Genomic DNA, 16,962 nt, shown 5'->3' on the forward strand with positions numbered 1-16,962 from the left:
GATTCCAGCAACAAAGAAAATTATATCTTCTTAGGAGACTATTGGTATTATGCTTTACATACATCATTGCTTAAATGAATCAATAAGATTTAATTGAATGAAATTTGTTCATTTTCTTTTAAGATGTAGAAGTTTTTCAGGGTATCAAATTGTTTTTTATTTCCATGCCTATGGTATAATCCTATGTTAAGATGATAAAATAGGCTATTGCCCAATAGTGCTGAAAGGAATAAAGTAATCGTCATATTTTTCCTGATTTTAGGATATCATTTTCTTCTTTTTTCCACGTGTGTACTCCACACTTTTTCTCACTTGCATACTCTACACTTTTAAAATTCAGATATAATCTTAGGCTGGAATTTGAACCTAAACATATTCAGAGTCTGCTTTTTTATGTCTTCCTTACAAGAAGCAATACACTTAGATATGTTATACTTATGTTGACTTTAAACTAGATAAAAATCTAAAAACTTCCTACATATAGTTTAGTTAGGCATGATTTTTCAAATCTGCTTTCTGAAATCGTGCCTCCAGATGCCTTCCCCAGTGCTCAGCCCTACCCTACTCTTTGTTTTTATACTCCTGGGCCACTGCACAGACACTTCTTGTGTTTCTCTACTTCTTTTAACCCCCTACCTTCAGTATCTTTATTCAAGCTTCCAATCTAGGGTAGATTGAAAGATTTCCTTAGGTTGGATCCAATGAAAAATATTTACAATTTTTGTCACATAGGCTATAATTCCCAAGTTCTCAAGTATTTCAAAATCCTCTGTGAACTATACTCTTTAGAACAACACTTACTTGTGAATTATTGTGCACTGTTCCTCAGTATTGGTGTTAGAAAAATTTTGCTCCACAATTTTGTAATCTCCCAATTGGGTAGGCAAGATCAATCAGTAAAATGCATGTACCTTGAAAAGGTTGCTTGTAATTCTAAAGGCTTATTAGAAGTTAAAAACTGACAGCGGAATCAAAGCAAAAAAAAAAATCATTGAATATGTTAAGCTAACTGAAATATTAGAATTGGAGACATGTTCAGCATAGTAATCACCACTGCAAATAGAAAATTTAAACTGAAAAATAACATTTAATGGGTTGACTTTTCTAAAATACTGACAGGATTTCATTAAAAAGTGTTTAATGCATATAGCTGTTCTGAAAGTTTTTTAAAAATGAAAGACTAATGCCTTAATGAGAGGTATTATTACATGAACATATTTGAATCTGGCTTATGAAAAATTGGGCTTGAGAATTTGAAATGTGTGCATAAAATGCAAATGGATTTAATTAACTGAAAACCCATAAGACAGAACTTCTTCAAATAAGCAATTACTTGGGGGACTAATAGTGTAAATAGGATCCCGATTCATTAGCACAAATACCCATATGAGAAAAGGATCAGCAAATTTTATTCTTTTAAGTTATTTATGCATATATGTTAATATTGCATTAATTTGGGGCTTCAATAAAATTTAAAATCTCTTGATAGTTCATGAGCTAGGCTGATGTTTACTTTTGCTTTGCAAATAGTTTATTTATAGGTAGATAATATATGATGTTTTAAACATTTATTTCCAGTCTATGTACATTTTTTAGACACAGAATAAACAATTTCCAAGGAACCTCAGGCACTTTACAAGCTCTTACACACAACCAATCTATATGCTAATAACAAAATGTTCATATGATTTATTATAACAGGTCTCCTTAAGGACTTCTACTCTGTAATGTTTTGTTGAAGTTACTCTATGTAGTTAAAGGTGGTAAAAGTCATGTTTGTTTAAAAGTTATCTATAATTCAGATATGCTTCCCACAAATTCAGATATGCTCACTTCCCTAATTCACTGGAATAAATGAAATTTTACAATATTAACAGTTACCTACAAGGCATTTCTCTTTAAATATGCATTACAACATATAAACCTATAAAGAAAACTAAACACACTAAGGAGTGAAAATAACAAATGGGTTTATGGATAGACAAAAGAAACTGTCCATTTCAAATTATTTTAAGTCATGTAGGTGCAATACTCTTGGGGGAAAAACCACAATAATGTGGCCTTTTGTTCCAAAACTGGTTTCACTCACTTGGGATGTTTCTAGTTCTAATAATCTGCAGAGTAATAAGTTTTTCCAATTAAAGGCAGTCAGTGCTGAGGCCAAAAGTGGTGGGTGCTCTAAGAGAGATATCTGGGAAGAGAAGTGGCACTCTGAAACAATCTGGCCATTTCTAAATCTTCCTTGTATGTGACCATGATTTTTCAGAGTCCACATATCAATTTTCTGCACAAAATGCTACTCACATAAAAATTTTAAGTGTGTACAAAATGTGTAAAAGAATTCTGTTATTTAATGTCCAAAACTCATATGTCGGCCCAAATGACTCAAATTCTAAACCAGATAAAATATATTCAACTAGAATTTATAAAATCCACAATTGAACTAAAAGTGGAATATTCTTTTTGAAAATGACAGATTCTGAAGACAAATCTGGATGTTATTTGTCAGTCATGACATCTCCATGCAAGAAACATTTCCATTTCTTTGGTAAATATCATAAGAAAATTATAAAAAGAAGAAAGTCAGTTCTGTTACTTAAATGAGTACTTACCACACCAAAGGGGAAAATAAATTTCAGGTCCATTTTCATAACTCCAGAGTGCTTGATGGTGAATCCTCTTTCATGTGCTGCCTGGTTGTTGTAAAACCTAGGAAGGAGACACGAGCATAGAATAGTTCATCATCAAGAAGAAAACTACTCAAACAATATTAGTTAATGTCAGTGGCTATTTGTCCTTAAAAGAAGATCTATCTCCCAGCCAGCCATAAAAGTTAGAGCAAAAAAAATGAAAAGCTGAAATGACCACCACCTTTGGAGACAGAATACATACCTGAAATTGAATCCTACTTGCGGTATTTGTCTAAGTAATTTAATATTTATCTAAGTGCTTGACTTCACTGAGGTTGTTTCCTTGCCTCTCAGGTAGAAATAATAATATCAGCTATTCAATGGAACTATTTTGATGATCAAATGGGACAATTTGTGGAAAGATATTCAGTGAACAGTAAAAGTATTATTGAACTAAAGAAATTTGGCCTAAACGAGCCTCGGTACTTTGAGACTAAGTTTGGTCCGAAGTAGCCACTGTACATAGTGAACTGTACTCTTGCTGGATGTTGTAATGGACTCCATCTTAAGCTCAGCATATACACTGTAACCAAATGAGAGTTGAACAACCTCCAGCTGGCAGAAGCTAACAGCTGCCAAAATGGGAGCATGAAGACAAATGTCAGCTACAGCCAATCAAGTCATTTCTGTTTGTCACTTCCTATTCTCTGACTGTAAATATAAGCTGCCATAAGAGGGAGTGGAGCATTTTGAAACATCTTTTTCTGGAATGTTGCCAGGTTCTACAAGCTTTTTTCTTAAGTAAACTTCGTCAAATTTAATTGGTCTGGATTTTTCTTTTAGCAGTCTTCAATTTGTTTATAGCCTGATTTTTTACCTTAAGGATTTGAGGTGGCTTCCAAAACAAAATAAACAAAATATTAATAAGAAAATAACAGAGAGAATAGAAAAGGAGAATACACACACAGGTGTGTGTATGCACACATTATCTGTATTGATTAATGCAGTTGACTGAAATTGTTATTTGTAGTTGAATTTTTTGGTATTTTAGGTAAAGGGAAGATGTAATTTCTTTTATAACTTCTATTCTTAGGAGAAAACATATCACTTCCCATTACATCCTCAAAGAAAAATTTTATCCTCCAGATATGAAATTCAAAGAGAAATTTTCATGTAATAGTTAATAGTGGGATATTGAGATGAAATGGATTATTTTATGAGTAAGATTGACTAATATGAAAAATTGGAAAACAAAATAGTACTTCTGCTTGGAGGTAGTTATTACTTCCATAAGAAACTGTGCCTTTCCTAGAGACAAACCCGAAGTTTCGACCAGGAAAATCCTAAATGTAAGCCCAATAACACTCAGTTGGCAAATCTAGACCGCCTCTCTTTCTGACTCTGCCTAACAGACACACAGGAATTTCTTCGATAATTCTCTCAGTACTGGGGAGGGCTTTCTGAAGGAAGTCGCTGATTACTGTGACCAGCGCTGCTCGTTAACTGTGAGGTAGAGGGAGCACGGACCTTGTGTGACACAGAACTGGCAGTTGCGCATCTTATGTCTTGGGCCTTCTAGAAGGGGAGAGGAAAAGAAAGGGAAAAGAAACAAATGATTACAGCAGTGAAGCAATTCCAGCATAAGGCTTCTTCCTTGAAATTCACATATTTTTCTCGGCTTCCATGAATCCCCACTTCATGTTTCCTAAGAATACCCTGCCACACACACGGTGAATATTCTTCCTCTCTTTTGTGTCTTCTGCCTTTCTTAAATATGAGCTTTTCTTGACTAGTTCCTCACCCTCACCCTTTCTTAAATTTGCTTGTCTTTCCATGCCATTTGCATACCATCAAAGGCATCGTCATTATTCCCTCTAAAAGGCCTGGTGGTCATCTTCACTCTTTCCTTCTGTCACGGTGCCTCCTCACCACACACCATCCAGCTGACTAGGGTACAAATTTAACTTCGACAGGAAGGTCTATTTTCCATTTACGTTTCTATGTCATTGTCAGAAGCCTGTCCACCATCCGCTATCTCCCAACAGGCACAGGTTTAGATAATGTGATCCCTTCCAAATACCACCATGTCTCAGCTTTCTGGGAAATGCCAGTTTTTATCCTAAAACTCACACCTGTCCTTTTGCTTGAAAACTCAAACAGCCTTCCAATGGGTTAAGTCCCAAACTATGCAGAATTGGAGATCAATACATTTACCACTTTACCCATAAACTTTCCACAGAACTTACCTAGTCACACACTGCCATGCCTTTCCCCAAAATGTTGTTTGCTGCCTCCTAGACTTTTCTGTGCAGATTTCTGCTGTCTTAAATGCTTATTTTTTTATACCTATTTCAAATGGGAACCTTGTGGGAACATGTTGAATCTTTGAGTAAGAGCTCACTGTATCTTCCTCTACAAAAGGTTCTTTTACTATACTCTTAGTATGAAAATCACATGTATGGTACTTTGGTTTATTTTCTATTGCTGTATATCCAGTTGTGCCCTTGTCCTATGGAAGTTTATACTCTATTTAGATAAACCATGCAGATTCACATTCCTAACTTCTATAGGGTAATATTCAATGCTTAACTATTATGGGTGATCTATAAATAATAAGTGATTAGGTGATGTTCAAAAATCAAACAGTACCATGATGACAATCTCTGAACATAAGGTTAATGAGACCATTTTAGAAAATATTTTCTAAATCATAAGTGACAACAGCAAGACCATCCAAATTTGAAAGGCATACAGGATGTCTTTTTTTTTTTTTTTTTTTCTGGTACTGGGAATTGAACTCATGACCTTGCACTTGCCAGGCAGCCGCTGTGCAGCTGAGCTAAATCCCCATCCCAGGCATATAGCATGAAAGGAGAAAGGATGGGGAACATTAAAATAAACAATTACAAGCAGATTTTATGTTTTTCTGTCTTTTGAACACAAATTTGACCATTTTATGGAAATTAAATAAATGTCTACATTTGAGAGAAAATGTTAATACATTTGAGATTGCCACATAAATAACTTTTATGACGTAAGTATTTTTTAATGGAGATCTTCCATGAGGGCTACAAAATGTCTTCTGGGTGCCTATCCTAATGCCTGGTACATATCAGATAGCACAACATTTGTTGAGTATCTCTCCAGCTGTTCCCCTTCACCAAATGCTCACTTCCCTTGCACTGACAAACTAAGGCAAATAATTACCAATGCTCACCTTTCTTTTCCTACCTTCTATTTGCAGTTCATACTGCTTCTGTCTAAAATTAGTGTTATCACCGCGTTCACTGCGCTGAGATGGCAACTTCCACTCTTCCATTTTAAAATTCTGTGTTGCATTAGGAGCAGAGAGGGAAACTGAGGCTGTAGCTCACCTCACAGAAGTCACTGAGCATGTGCCCTGTGGCAGCACAGCTCATAGGATCCTTCACTCACACGGCAACGCCAGGCAGTGGAACAGGTAGGTCACTAGTGCTCTGTGAACATTGGGTTCATTTACCCCGACCACCATCAGGCACTGACTGGAGACACAGTGGGGGCTGTGCTCACAGCATTTCCTCATGCACAGGTTCAAATTTTCTCTCCCAATCCCAGAATCTAATCCCGCCCTAAGGTCAGACTCCTCCCTAATTCTACTCCCTTTCTGGTGGCCACTAACATTGCTATGCCATTTTTCTTTATTTTGCAACATATTTTAAAAGATATGCAACATAAGAATATGTAAAATAGTCTCAAATAGACAGAAGCAATTACAGCTATGTTCCTAGTACATATCACTCAGCAATTTCTCCATTTTATTTCAGAAACAATTACCTCCTGATTAGTATTCTCCATTGTTGCTAAAAAAATAAATCCTCTAAATTTCTTTCATCTTCATTTAACTGAAATGACCATTCCCACCTTGCCTCTCCATGATCAAGTAATCTAATTCACCTTCTGCTTATTTTGTTAATTCTCTCAACTTTTGTGGGCTCATCCTTTACTGCTGAACCATTATAAGTTTTCTTTCCTAGAGACTTTGTGTTCCAGAAAAAAAGGGTTCTTTTTTCCATTCACTTTTATAATTCTGCTCTAAGCAGTCATATCCATCTCCAGACCTACGACTATGAGGGTAACTCACAAGTTCACATTTAAATCTCAGTCATCTTTGAAAAGCTCCACACCTTACTCCTGTGTCTACCTGCTCTCTCATGTGAAGTTCCAAGACAGTTCAAGCTCAGTATGTCCAATTTTGAACTTAACACCTGTCTTGGCAAGCACATTTCCTTGTCACTTCCTACGGTCTTGACATAAATGTCCAGAAGTTAGCCTGTCTGTTCTACCTCTTACAGGTCTCTTGAATCCACTCAGTTTTCAGAAATTGTCTACTTCTCATCCTTCCTCCTCTGGCCCTGAGGATCATTACCTGTCTACTGAAAATGTTTGGCTGGTCTATAGAGCTGTTGCCCCTTGCTAACCCACACTGCACACAGTTGCCAGAATTGTTGTTTCAAAACATAAAACTGGTATAACTAATTACAGTCTCCTCACCAAACAAAGACGAAAACATAAAAACCCAACTTCCCATTGGTCCTAGGAGAATGACTAAAAAGGTGTTCATGTTAACGGCTTCAGATTACCTCTCTGGGCTCAAGCAGTGCCCCCACCTCTCTCCGCCAGACCCTGTGCCCTTCCTGCAGCTGCGCGTGCTGCCACACTCTCTTGCTAGAGAGCTTCTCCGTGCACCATGCTTTTAGGCTGTGCTGGCCTAGTGGACTCCTAGACATTATTGAGATCTCCTTTTCTAGAATGTGTAAATCTCTCCTATGTAGCACTTAGGATGGTTTCAATTGTGTATCTATTTGTGCCCTACTGTCTGATCTCTCTTCCCCATTAGACGCCTGGTCAAGTGAAGGCAGGGAGTAGCTAGTGCAATTGGTAGTCTCTGGCACACAGTAGGTGATCAACAAAGATGACTTTATTGAAAATGTGGGGGCTGGGGATTTAGCTCAGCGGCAAAAGCGCTTGCCTGGCAAGCGCAAGGTCGTGAGTTGGGTTCCTGGTACCGGAGAAAAACGAAAAAAAAAAACTAAAAAAAAAAAGAAAATGTGGTGCATGAAATGAATCTGAAAGCAAACAATAAAATTTTAGTGAGAAAAACGTATTGAGTCTAGAGTTTAAAAATCCTAAAGATAAGGACACATAAGGATTCTAAAAATCCTAAAGATAAAATAACTTGGATGGGTTTAAGAAATTAAAATAAGAGGGCTTTTTTTCCTCATTCAGATTTAGTAGCAGGTGAATAAGAATGATAGAGATTTTTTTAAATAATTTTTTTTTTTTCTCCTGGGCAGGAGTAACTGGTCTTATCATATAGGATATATGTTAAGACATGAAAGTAATTTTCCCCAACTTTATTTTCACCATTTTTGCTACTTCATCTACTGATCAAAGCCATTGAAAAGGGGAGGGAAGGAGGACTGGGACCAAAAATGTACTGGGGAGACAAAGGAGAGAAGAGATTTCAAACATGTTTAAGTCTCTGGATTGTGAATATTCTACTGGGGACTCCTTTTTATATCCTAGCTTCTAAAACCCATGTCATCAAATGCAATATAATTGTCTCTGCTTCCATATGGTGACAGAATTCTAGCAACTGTATCAGAATCTCAATAAATAGGTAAAACTAAAAGGTTGCATAAGTTGTTTTCCCTCAGTTACACTCCAAGTACAGACCCCCACAACTCCTTAACATGAATTTTGTAAATTAGAATAGGATCAGTTATGATCGCACTTGTGCAATTATGAGCATAAAAGCATTCCACATTGAAATAAGAAATGCCATCTGATTTCGATTTAACACAAAGGGGGAGAAACACATTCCGTTTAAGAATGACAAATAAAGCTGTCAATGTGATCCATTTATAGCCCCTCAGAGAATCCCACAAATCCACATAATGTTCTGAGAAGCTAGTTACTGTATTTTCTCTCTCAGAGAGAGAAGGCATAGCAGTCCTGGATCAACTCCTATCTAAGGAAAACTAAGGTTAGCAGGAATAACTTGCAAGAGCAATGTCACAGGCATGCTCTTGTCAGGGAAGAATGAGAGCTCCAGGGATTTTATGAAATATTGTGTAACAATGGAAAGGATGGGCTGATAGAATGGAATTGCCTCTTTGCGAGGTAAAAACAGGAGCTAAAAGAAAATGCAGACACCTCATTGTCTTTGTGGGAGCCTCATACCTGGCTCCACTAGCTTAATGAAGCCTCTTTCCAAAGATGTACTGCTGACAAGAATGATAGTAAGCCATACAGTCTTAATTATAAACAGCCAAAGTCCTAGTCTTTTTTGAGCATTTTTTACTGGGTTATTTCTGGCTCAGGCACAAAGGCACATGCCAAAAACAAAATGTTGAAAATATAATCTGCCTATTCCTTATTACTACACTCAGGCTTCTTTCTTTTAGGAAGCATTTTTCTATTAAATTACATATACATATATTCATGTATAAGTATATATAAAATATGACCCTCTGCAAGGCATAGCTGATTTTTTTCCTTCTTTTCATTGGCTGCTAAAAAACTGAAAATAAAATTTGTTACTATGTTCTAGCAAGAGTGTTGAATTTCATGGCATAAATTTTGAGTATGAATCTCTCTCCTGGCCTTATCTTATGTTCTTAGTCTTATTTTTTCCTTGGACTCATTTTTTCTTACCTATTTGGGATATATTTTATATTGCTGTACAGTATGTATTTTTATTAGCCTTTCTGTATAAGTCTTAAATCCTTCCCTGAGCCTAAAAAAAATATAACATTTATAGATATTCATTTTTTCCTGTGGAGGGTTGCAAAATTTTTCAAAGGCATCACATAATTGATTACCACAAATATATAAATATTAATGTACTAGTGTTTATAATAATTAATTTTTGTGATATTTCATTCAGTAGACCAATTAGACTTCCTTAGTATTTATTCATACATTTTTAGAGTTTAGATGCTTAGCCTGAGCTTCACACACTCTTTCAAGTTTATGCAAAAAATCATACATCGAGCTAAGTGACATAAATCAGACACACAAGCTTAAACATCACAAAATTGCTTTTACATGAAAAATCCAAATTACGAATACATTAAACAGCAAAATAAAAGGTTGATAATAGGAACAGGGAGATAGATCTTTTGCACATGGGAAAGGAACCAAGGGATAGAAGGAGAGGGGAAGGGAACATAAAATAAATTAAGATGTATTACATACATGTATTAGCTCTCCATGATGAATGTAACCATTATATTCTAAAAATGTACTAATACAAATAAAAATCTTAAAAAAATTTCTGCATAGGAATTTTTATTAAGAAAAAGTTTTGGGATTTTAATCTAATTCTGAACCATGAATGTTCTAAGAAGATTAAAAGTTACTGCTTTGTAGTAACTCAACTTTTGGTGGCCACCAAATCTTGGTCTTTATTTATTTCACTAATTGACAAAATATTTTTTGAATACCTACTAAGTGCCTGTCACTATAACAGATGCTGGGAAAACAACTGGAACCATGTGGGCTTGACCTCTGCCCTCAGAGTGCTTCTAGTCCAGTGGTGGACGAAGGGAAACAATCAGATGATAACATCCTGTAGTAAAACAAAGTGAAGTAGCAAAAAGTTGAGGTGAGGTAGTCAGGGAAGATCTCCCTGAGGAGAGGATTTCTTTACTAGGCCATGTGAGACCCGAGGAAAGAACATTCCAGAAAGAGGGAAGAATGAATGCAAAGACTCCGAGGGATGTACAGGCTTAATATAGACCACAGCTCTTCAGGAAGACAGAAATGGTGGGTGGATCTGCAAATCCACATTCTCAATGCTTCAGTCTTGAAGTATCTGCATGTTTTCCTGTTCTTTTTTAAAAGTTAGACTTCCTAATGTGAGAGAACGATTTGCTCAGAAAACAAAATGCAACACATTTTGTTATACATTAAATTATTCAGTGAACACCTGAGCCTACTATTTTTAAAACACTGTGAGAGATGTTCTTAAGTTGCTTAGGACAGAACAAATAAAAACATAATTTCCACATCGGTAATCCCTAGCACACCTTTAATCTCTGCTGTTCTGTAGCACAGGCTTATAAACCAAGTAAATTATAAGACCCAGACATTTTAATGTACAGTGTGAGACCTGAAGTCTTTAGAAAGGCATCATTCAACCTGTTAAGATCAAAGATGGACGAGTAGAACAAAGGAACACATAATGAAAATTGGAGCCCCCAAATTCTTCAGAATAGATATATTGTACCCTATGGGTTGGAAAATGCTCTCAACAGCCCTGGCTGCATTGATCAGTAAATTAAGGTGTGACTACAGAGCATAAACAAATTAGTAGGTGTTTTTATAAACTAGTTTTTTATATTATTGTACGGTGCCTGCCACATACTGTACAATTTCATCTCACCCTCATAACTACCCTTTTATTAACTTCTCTGATTATTTCCAGTTCACAGCTCAGGAGATGCTGACCCATAGAAGCTGCCTGCATATCAAAGTCCTTCCAGTCCAGAAATGGAGAGGCTGATGCCAGACCTAGAGACTCTGAAGCTCCCTACAGTTCTCCATATCGTGTCCTTTTCTTTGGCTATGTTCTGCTCCCTAACTGACACATCCATAATATGCTATTTCCCAACAAGGCAACTGAAATCCTTCAGACTTGAAGCCTTTCAATCATCCAGAGTATTCTTTCTTTTTACCCCTAACCTGCTCACGCTAGGTTTTCAGAATTCTGTACTAAATACCACCCTCAAGGGCGAAAGGAATCTGCCTTCTCTCAAAGCTTCAGGCGCTCCTTCACTCACTATCTAGCCAGCTTCTACTGCTCTTAAAGGCCCAGTTCAAATTCCAGTTTTCTGAGTCACCTTCCAGAACTCTCCAGCTCAGAATAAGCAAGCAGAACAGGTGGCTCTGCAGCCTGCTGCCACAGATGCACTGCTCCCACAGCTACAGGGGGGTGCGAGAGTGGCCTGGAACAGGACGCCGGGCACTTTCCCCAGGAGCAGTCCCCAGCCCTTCTCAGTTTCTCAGAGTTGACATCCACTCAGCAATCTCCCAATTCTGGGAACTAATGGCATTAAATACTGGTATTTTCTGAGCGGGGTTGCCAGGTTTAGCAAAAGAAATAGTATAGGAGAGGTACTTACACTAAAGCATGACTTTCTGTACCTTTAAAATTCAAATTTAACTGGGCATTTTTACTTGATCTGAAACTTTGGAGGGCAAGGGAATTAATTATTTCTTCACAGAACTTAACAGTCAACTCTTATTGCTAATTATTGACCTTATCATGTAGTCCAACAGGAATGATGTAGAACACTGTCTATTTGGGATCAGTATCAAAGCAAGTCATACATCACGCTGTATATATGCACAGATGAGCCTATACACACATACACATGCCCATATACTATACACATGGTCTTTAGTAAAAAAAATGATCCTATTACATCTAGTAAGACAATGTTATCTTCTGTTTGCTAAATTCAGACACACTAAACTTCTCTCTTTTTTTTCTTTGCAGTACTGGGGATTGAACCCAAGGATGTTCTACATCTAAGCTATGGACTCAGCCCATTTTTAAATTTTTGAAACAAGTTTCTCTAAATTGCCAAGGCTGAATTCAAACTCGGGGTCTTCTAGCTTCAGCCTCTAAAGTAGTTGGGATTATAGTCATGCACCACCACACCTGGCTTCTTTTCTTTAAAATTCTTTTAGGTGGAATCCTGGAAAATTAAAAATATACCAAAATTATTATTGGACTTCAAAAGCAGATCTTCAGGCCGTTTTACTGAAAGGTCACCAAAGGTGTCTGTTAAAAATGCAGTTAGTTATCGGAGAGCAATCCTAGATCTGTTCAATCAGAACCGTGCGGAATGGCTTCAAACAATCCAGGTTTTGAAAAAGCCTTTCACCTGACTTTTGTTTATGGATGTAACACTCTAGAAAAGAATGTTCTAAAAGTTAAAGGAGCTAAACTGTCATTTTAGTCCTTAACAATACACCTCTCTTTTGGAGTTCAACATATCAATCATCTTATATTCAAATGTATCTTGAATCTCTCACAGTAGCGCTAAATGCTCAGCACTGTACATTTTTTCTTTTGGAGCTCTCAAGCATTTAAAGAGAATTGGTAAATTAATGATTGGTATTAAAATGCTGGTTGAAGGGTCATTAATATAGTGGATGAGTCACTGAAGTTTATATAGGACAGAAAAAAATAGACTACAGTAGAATGCTCTAATCCCCTTACCCAGAATGGGTCCAGACAGCCTCAGGTTCTTGGGGTTTGAGGACTAGGGTACCAATGTTCAAAGTTCCCTATGACTGTTGGCTGGGTGGTACCCCAAATTTTGGCCTCTCAGTAGAACTTATTCTGTAAGTCAGAGGGCTTAAGTTCACTATTTTGGGGCTATATTTTGAGGGGCTGGAATTTTCTCATCAATAAAACAATGGCAAATAACATCAAGGAATCTTTTAATAGGTATCTTCCAGACCTGAGTTTCTATTATTCTGAGACTCAGTTTCTACTGCTGTAAAATGTAGGGGTTGGTACATGTGTGGCACATCCATTTGTTCTGTTCTCTTGGCGACAGCCCCGCTGTCTCTGTCCCTATACTTGGATCTCAAAAACAATGACATTCATAATTTAAGCTCACTCTCTCTAACAGTGGAAGATCAATGATGCTTCATGTAGGTCATTCCAAGGAAGGGACAATATACTGGCCATTCACACAGATCCCTTATGATAGATAACTACTCATCAAAGTCACTTATTGGTCAACAATGTGCTATTTGTACTGTTCTGAGCCCTAGGAATATAATAATGAAAAAAATCAAATAGCATGAGGTCTGGTCTCATGCAGCCTATACTGATTGGGGAGAGGATAACCAAGCATGTATAAACTGAGATACAAGTAAAACAACTTGTACTTGTAAGCAGAGGTATGAAGGATTACTCAGGTTCAAGATAGAGAATCACAGAGGAGTGCTCAGGAAAAGGTAAGATTTACTGACATCTACAGGAAGAAATATAAATGGGGGTGGAGAAAGCTGGGAGGCAGGGGACAGCATATTCTAGAATCTTATGGGAGAAATAGTTTTGTACTTGGCAATCAAAGTCCTTGAAAGGTTCCTTCTACCTCCAAGAGATAACTTAATCCAAAATTGGAGAAAGGAGAAAGAGGCTCAGAAGTTTAAGGGACCCACCTGAAGTCAACTTGCTTAACGGGAGAACTCCTCAACACGTTAGTCCAGAGGTGAGGTCTTCCTAGTTAGATATCACAGTGCAGCTGAACTGCTGGCCTGCCTTGTTCCAGGAACTGCTCACCTGCTCCTCTGAGCCTCGGTTTTCTTTTGTGTGAAAAAAGAGGCAACATCTATCATATCAAATGGTTACAATGATTTAGTGAGATAATGTGGCATGGTGCCCAATAAATGCCAGCTCTTTTGATTTTCACCTAGTGCACTTTCACCCACACCAAGCTGCTGGAAAGGCCAGACAAAAGGCAAAGTCCAGCAGAAGGCAAGTTGTCTGAATAAAGGAGGAGTGGTGGCAGACAGGAAGTTCTGGAATACAGGGCTGGGGCTCAGGTAGCAGCTACCTATCCAAGAGATCTGAGTGGAGGAGATGAGAAGGAGAGGCCACTAACATGGGACAAGAGCAAGTAAACATATCCTCAACTTCATGGTTTTGCTCACAGCTGCATCTGCTGGTGGCAAATCTAGAGTTGTCTTCATAAATCAGGAAAGACAATCCACATCAGTATTTAGAATTAGCATATCAGAAATAGCGTGTACTCCAGGATACCAGCGTGCAGAAGAACGACACACTTTATTATTAAAAACATACTAAGAGAAAAATGTTATGGGAACATGTCACTCAATTGCCTGGGAACAACCCAATTAACCGCAAGATATCAAAATAATAGTGGTATTAAGGGGTTTTAAAAACCAACCCCATCCTATTGGGAGAATAAATAATTTATTCAAGTAACTAGGAAGATTTTCTTCATTGTCTAGGAACAAAACCACAGACTCAACTTCAGCCTTAAAATACCAAGAGGCATATTTCATAGATTAAAGCTGACAGCTATTAGACTGTCCCACAAACCTGGGGGTCCTCCCACTGCCCCCACCCCAATGGCTTGTGCACACACGAATCAGAGCTGAACGGTTCGTAGTCTCAGAAGTTCACTGGGTCCCTTTCTCCCTAGCCAGAAAGTAAGTGTCATTCCACATACAGCTTTTCGGAAAGTTGCTCACTTTATGATTTTCTGCCAGTGCTGCCTTACGGGGGAAGCTTTGTTTCAAAGTTTCATAGGATGTGAATTGAACTCATTATTTTATTCCAAACTCATTGTTTAATTGACAGGAGATCTGCATCTAAATCATCTTGTATGCAGGGCAGAAGCAACTACATAAATTTAACAATGGGTGGATTATTACTATTTAGCATATTTATGGAATTTCAGATGCAGGAAGCATTTTACAAATCTTTTATTAGTTAATCCCTACACTTTGCGGTGAGTCTGACAGGTGGTAAACAATGCTTTGGGTTTTAAATTACCAACACATGAAAGCTTTACGGTGGGGGAGATCGGCATCGTTTCTCCCTGCTCCCAGAGGGGTGCTACCTTTGTTATCAGAGACCAACCCTGGAGGCCCAAGAAGAGGCCTGGCACACACCTGAGGCATCGCAGACAAACAGGAACACACTAGGTTCTGCCCCGGGTCAGGTGGCACTTGGAAGGGGGATTCCGGGCCAGCTGCAGGGTGATGTGAGAGCACAGGCTTCCCAGCACAAACTCCCCAGTAACACAGCGCAAGCAAAGACAAAAAGAAGCAGTCGATTTTCCTAAGACTGTACAGCGAACTTAGTTTTATACTCCAACGTCCCTACTGCCGGATTCATTTGATGTCAGCAGGTATCGTTAGTTCTCTTAAAACACATGCATGTACATGAAAATCTGAAGTGAAATGTAATTCAAACCAAAAGAGTTTATATTTTTTTCCTGAGAACTCACAAATTAGAAAAAGAAAACAAAACAAAGAAGCTAAGCTCCCTCAAACACTCCTTCAGACTGTCCACAAGTCCTGTAATCCTGCCCCTCCTGATGCCAGGTGTGGACAGCAGGCGAAGGAGCCTCCAGGAGTCAGCCTTCTTCTCGACCCAGACATTTCTGCAGCCTGGGACTTTCGGAGCTGACAAACCCGGGAGGAGCGTTCCGCGTCGCCTAGGGCAGAACGCAGGCCTCCCTGACACGGTTCTGCCCCCTGGGCGGGCCGCCTCCCGGACGCTGGCCGCGGGGGACCCCATAACCGCGGGCGGCCCTGGGGCAGCGGGTGTCCCTGTGACCCCGGGTGTCCCCGTGACCGCAGGGTGTCCCCGTAACCGCGGGTGTCCCCGTGATCGCCGGTGTCCCCATAACCATGGGTTTCCCTGTGACCTCGGGCGTCACCGTGACCGCGGGTCTCCCTGTAATCGCGGCCATCCCTGTGATAGCGGGTGTCCCCGTGATCGCGGGTGTACCCATAACCGCGGGTGTCCCCGTAACCGCAGGTGTCCCCGTGATCGCGGGTGTCCCTGGGACCCCGGGCGCCGCGCGCTCGTCTGCGGTGCGGGACAGCGGGAGGAGCCCGGGAGCGGCCACCGGGTCCCCGAGGACACCTCACTGCGACCCCGCGCTTCGCCAGCCCGGCCCGCACCATGGAGCCAGGTCTCCGGGTCCGGACCGCGCCCCCAGCGCCGCGCCCACCCCCCGCGCGTCCGGTCCCCCGCCCCGCTACCTGGAGGCGGCGCCGCGGCTTTGGCCAGCCGGGTGGCTGAGGCAGGAGCGCCTCCTGGTGAAACCGCAGGCGGAGCTCCTGCTCTCCGTCCGCCGCCCTCGCCAGCCCTCGGTCCGGTTCCGGGGCCCCGGGTCCCCAGGGCGGCTTCCCCAGCACCCACCTTGGGGCCAGCGGGGGCCGCGCGGAGACCGGGTAGGGGAGATCTGGCCGCGGCTGGGGGCGGGATCTCCGGGCCGGCGTCCTGAGGCGCGAGGGGACCCCACCCTCCTGGACCCGGCCTGCAGGCCCCCTTTCCAGCCCCCGCCTGGCATGTCGGGGCGGGGCTTAGGGAACTTAACTTTTAAAGAAAAAATTAATATGAGAAAGACACACATAGGGACGAGCTCCGCGGGAGGCGGTGAGAACGGTGGTCTCTGAACCGCTCACCCTCGGGGACCCAGACGGGCTGGGCCGAGCCTGCCCCGCCGCCTCCCTTCCCCAACTTCGTCCTTTCCACATTTCTGCATTTCTCCTGAGCCGGGGA

General features: G+C 40.1%; 1 long non-coding RNA gene across 1 annotated transcript; it reads right to left on the minus strand.

Annotated features, from left to right (window-relative positions):
* Positions 1-2,618: 2,618 nt before the first annotated feature.
* Positions 2,619-16,691, minus strand: LOC106148630. The gene is made up of 3 exons (XR_001234265.1): positions 16,600-16,691; positions 4,158-4,205; positions 2,619-2,709 (listed from the first exon to the last, which is right to left on the minus strand). It is a non-coding gene; the product is annotated as an uncharacterized LOC106148630 (long non-coding RNA).
* Positions 16,692-16,962: the final 271 nt, after the last annotated feature.

Source organism: Chinchilla lanigera, unplaced genomic scaffold (assembly GCF_000276665.1).
Source record: "Chinchilla lanigera isolate Chin_1 unplaced genomic scaffold, ChiLan1.0 scaffold00024, whole genome shotgun sequence".
NCBI classification, from domain to species: domain Eukaryota; kingdom Metazoa; phylum Chordata; class Mammalia; order Rodentia; family Chinchillidae; genus Chinchilla; species Chinchilla lanigera.